Genomic DNA, 5,479 nt, shown 5'->3' with positions numbered 1-5,479 from the left:
GTGGTAATGTTCATCTTCTCATTGTTTCAGTATCCCTCCAAGATTAACACCATGACATTTTGAGGTTTAATGGCGAGTTTGGTGAAACTTCCTTTAAACTGCAATGTTTTCAGCTTTCCAGACTAGAGCTAAAAGCGTAAGTGTATCTACAAACAATGTGTGATATGTTAATCCGAAGGGCCACTCGTGAGCTTCCTAAATGCACCAGAAGGTGGCAGCAAATACTACAGAGAGCCTTACCTCATTATTACACCTAAGACAGCTTAGATGAAAAAAAAAGCTTAGATGATAGTTAGAAAGGGGAAAAATATATTACAGTACATCTGTAGGCTAGATAGGATCAAAATGTCCTAACATCATGGAATGAATCTAATTCTCAAATTTTTAATATAACAATAGAAGACCCATTGTATATAACAGACCCATTGCTTTCTCATTATGAATTGTTCTCTCTATATTTCAAAGCACTCACCTTAAGGATTTGACACTGTTTCATTTTTTATTGTTTATTTGTAGACTCCCTGAATAAAATCGGAGGTGACATTTGGCTTGTATAAGCAGCAAGCTGCACGGTCATCAGGAGTGATGTGGTTTTGTTCTGAAAGCAGAGGATAGGCGTTGAGAAAGCCTCTTTTCTGCTGTTTTTTTTTTTTTTTCTGGCCTGGAGTGTGCTGTCCGTGACTCACTCACACAGGCTTCTGTGGGCATAAAGCCCGGAGCCCGGAGAATTCTTCTTGTTGTTTTTGTTGTTGTTGTGGGGTTTTTTTTTTTTTTTTTTTTTTGTGGATAGTCAGAAGCCAGAGAGCTTCTTGCAGCTGACGTTATCAGAGGAAGCTTAGCACCATAGACCTCCAGGTGGGACGAGGTGATTGGTACGTTAAACGGGGAGGGCGGGTGGATAGGGGTGAGGCTGTATGAAATGTGTGAGGTGAAGATGAAGGTCTGTGTCAGCTCGGCTCAGAGCGTGTGGCATCATGCGTGCTTTCTATTACCACAGGGTGTTCTTTTAGGTAATTACACTTTGAGTTTAGGGTGTGTGAACACTTGATTGTGCAGTCAAGAACTTGTCTAAAGAGGTATGTAGTCAGGTTTTTGTCAGTTATGTTATTTGGGACATTTAAAAAAAAAACAACGCATCTGAAAGCTATGCACTGTCTGCTGCATTTTCTGGCTTGATCTGCCAGTATCTTTCTGATTAAAAAAAAAAAATGATATGTTGATCAAGAGTCAGTGTGTCTGAGTCTCTGACATCAGAACATCACAGCCTACATGGCAGCTGTAGAGGGACAACCCATCTCAATTATTCACAGGGATACGCCGAGGAAACGCTGGAAACGGGGGGATGGGTAAAGTGTGAGAGATAGAGGGAGGAGAAGACTTGAAGCGAAAAGATGAGGAGGAGTTCTCTTGAGCGACCACCAGGGGGACCAGATGGACGCGGAAGCAGTGTCAGGTTCGCGTCGTCTGCGGTGCTAAGGAACAAAGACAGGGGATTAAAAGGCTCCCTCACCTCCTGCTTTACAAGGAGACGCTACATTAAAACCTATGTTCCCCCTCAGCTAGCCTTAACTCCCTCTGCTGAATCCACTATCCTCACCTTACTCCTTTAGGCTGGAATCGTTTGTCTGAAAATGATCCGTGATTTTAAAGAATAGAGCTTATTTTCAGCTTTGATTTTTGTTTCCTCTGTCACGTGTGTGTAATTTACTCCTCGTTAGATATACCACTGTTTTTCACATCTTCACCCCTCCACTGCTTCTGGTTCTTGCTATGTCCTTCTCCAGACAACAGCAATCTGCTTACAGCAGCCACGTCCAGCTGGTTTTAATTAATACTTTGTTAAAACCAACTACTCAATGGCAGTACGTGTCTTTGGTTTAAGTAAACAAGTCAATAAAAATAAAACAGTCCTGAAGAAAGTGGATGGTCTGAGAGATCTGTGGCTTGTCGTCTACATTGATTTAGGACAGGAGTCACTTGGTAAATGATATATCAGAGTTTACAGCTGCATTTGTTTCCAGCTTGTGGAACTGGATGTCCAGAGTGCAAAAAAAATATGTTATTAGATCATGGCTATGTACCTCTTTTCTGAGAAACAAATGTTAAGCATGAAGAGCTGCACATTGGAATATACGGAGGAGTCACACGCATCCATCAAAGACTACAGCCAGGTTCTGGTGAAGGAACTGAAAGTCAGAACTTTGGAAGGGGAAAATTCTTGTTTGGAGATGTCACCAATCAAGGAACATTATCGATTTTTGGCAGTGGATTACTGTCGTCTTGTTTTCTGTAAAGCCATTTAAACTGCGGATACCCACGCTGTACCAAGGCAATTTCCCAGTATTACTGGTAGTATTAGTTGCAGGATTAGAAGTGTTATTTTATCAAAGTAAGCTTTAGCCTTGCAGTAAAAACGAGGGAACAAAAAGGTATCACCAGCAGACTGGTAGAAATCTCTGTAGCTGAAAGAATGCCTTTATAAGACTTTTATATCATTATTTGTCAGGCGTGTGTACGTGTTTGTGTGTGTGCGTGTGTGTGAGTGTGTGTGTGTGCGTGTGTGGTGTGCGTGCATGTGTGTGTGTGTGTGAGCGTGCATGTGTGCGTGCGTATGAGAGAATGTGAGTCTGTGCGTGAATGTGTGAGAAGGAGAGTGAGAGAAGGGGAGTGTAAGTAAGGATGTGTGTGAGAATAGATGTATCTTACAGCCCTTGGGCATCACACATACATGGTATCTCACACTTGGATCTGGAGATTACTTGCCAGTTTTAAAGGAGAGGTTTCCAGAAGGTATTTAGCATATTCTGCATCATTTAGCATATGTAGACTGAGGTCCAAAATATCCTTAGTACAAACAGCACAACCTAAATGTTTTGAATGTAGTATAGTAATATTATCAATTTAAAATGTGTACGGAACTAATTCTGTTGATTTTATATTTGAATATTTGGTTGTCATGTTGTAATGACAAATTCATATTTTTCAAATATGTCCCAGTCACGTACACGATTTGCTTGTCTGCATTTTCTTTAATTATCAGTCTGATTTTGCTGAGTAGACTGTGCTGCATGCTTATGCTGAATTGTGCCTTCGCATGCATGGGTGATGAAGGCTTACATATCTGTCCATGTATACATTTATATGTGTATGTAATGGAAGAACTCACGGTGCAGGAAACTGGGCTAACTAGTTCCAGTATGAAGCTGTCTTGGCGAGTCCTGCAGCATAGCCAGGCTAATTGCTTTTTTCCGCTAAGGTGAAAAGATTAAATTAACATCCTGACTGCAGTGCCACACACTTTGCTCTACTGTGAATTCGCCTGCAGCTAAAAGCTAAAACATAACAGTCCGGTCTAACCTTATGTTTGCCTTTGTCACAAACAACTCCCTCAGTCCACTGAGAGTGTGACATTATTTTATGTAGCTGTAGTCCAAGAACACAGAACTAACCAAACTAAAAGAACCATAGATCCAACTATTGAGTCATCACCTTTGTGGAGGTTTTATGCATCTAATTTTATAGCATCTGTGCAATGTTTGGATTGTTAGTCTTTACAGAGCACAACGATGATGCACTTCTATAGAAGGTCATAAAGATGGACCTATACAGCCAAAGCTTGTTAAAAAATAGAGATAGATGGATTGATACCATGATGTTCCATACTATGATACCTATTCTCATTTTGATGTCCGATACTATTAAAATAAAACTAATCCTACAGCTGCCACTGGTGTATGACAATCTTCCTCCTCACTGTATGATTAAATCTGAACATTATTTTCATAGATTTACATGGAGAGGAAGAAGTTGAGAAGTCTTGCATGTAAAGCTAAACCCAGCCTGAGAGAGCTGACACCACAGGAGAGATTTCGATGAGGCAGGGGCTCTACTGGTCACTATATCAGTGGGTGCCTTCTAGAAAATTCAGTTTGTACATGCATTTTCTGTGCTTCACAGCTCCATCACTAATAATTAGCGGTTGTGCTAGTTGCTATGTAGGATAGGCTTCTAATGTTTTCCAGGGACAAGGGAAGGTTAAAGTTATTACTGCCGGCACTTTTTCTCCAGTAGCTTGTTTCAATGGAAAATACAATGGCCAGTATTACTTCTGAAAGACGCAAAATTATTTATGCTCATTCAATCCATTAATATCAGAGCTGCATTTTTATATAGCCATATTTTTGACTAATAGACAAATTATAAATGTTCTTTATTGTCATTAAGAGACTGTGATATTGTGTTGCATTACTCATTTTGACTGAAATATGGAATGACTTCTCTTGTCTATAACAGGTCTTCATTCCTAGTTAGAATGAGTTCAGAAGGTACTAGCACTTTGTTGATCACTGAAAGTGGTCCAATATATCTTGACATGTGTGAGGAAATGCACTAAAAAGTAAAAAAAAAAAAAAAAAAAAAGAATTTCAGCATTAGTATGACTGCTCTACTGTGTTCTCACTAGTGTTATTAATGTATTGGAGGCTCAGGTAGACAGAAATGATTGATAAAATACTTTCATGAAGAATTATTACATCAGGCAAGAGTTCCCCACCCCAGAGATGAGCGGGCAGGACTTTGGGTTCTGCGTCCTGTGCCTGTAAATGAATGAGAGCGGATGGGAGAGGAGATTCAGGGCGACTGTTTCAATTCTCCCCGTGCTTGTGACATATTTGCTGTGACAACTCTGTCGCCAGGGAAGCCGAAGCCTGACCTGCTTGGGAAATGTCTCTTTGTGTTAGCTTTATTCCCGTTCTGCAGGGCCACAGAGCTGTCTTATGAGCACTGAAACACTCATGCATGTTTATACACGTATAGGGGCGTGCACGCATACATACACATGTGTGCATGTGTGGACAGAGAAACACCCACACACATATACACTCATTCATTCAGTACGCTTGTAAGTGTGTTGACATGCAAATGTATACATGCACATACACACACTAGCACACAATGACTGCCTAGACAAACTAAGTCTACAATGACAAAATTTCTGCTTTTTTTTTTTTTTTTTCAAATGTGGATCCTCTTAATTATGGTTCACATATTTCTTTCTCCAAACATTTTATAGTCATCTGTATGAAAATTATTCACTGACTAATGCTTACACAAACACTTACACACTAAGTCAAAATAAGGATAACGCATATTTCAGCAGCCATCTGACATATGACGCAAATCTATGCGTCATTCGAGACTAGGCTGGAAAAAACTGGGTTAGATGACTAAATTATTCCTCCTCACAAAAGAACAAACACTCACTGTGAATATTCCACAAGAAATGAAGAAATAGATATTAATAATAATATAAAATAAAATAATCCCATTAATCTTGAAAGACTTCATGATGCTGACAGCCTGAAACATCTTGAACTGGTTCTTAAACAAGGAGTGCTCTTTCAGGAGAATAAAATTCAAAGGTATTTTTTTTTTTTTTTGCTGTTTCCTGCTGCTGAGTCCTGCCACACTTGGTCACCAA

The sequence above is a fragment of the Chanos chanos genome, chromosome 3 (assembly GCF_902362185.1).
Source record: "Chanos chanos chromosome 3, fChaCha1.1, whole genome shotgun sequence".
NCBI classification, from domain to species: domain Eukaryota; kingdom Metazoa; phylum Chordata; class Actinopteri; order Gonorynchiformes; family Chanidae; genus Chanos; species Chanos chanos.
Note: the sequence above shows the minus strand (reverse complement) of the source record.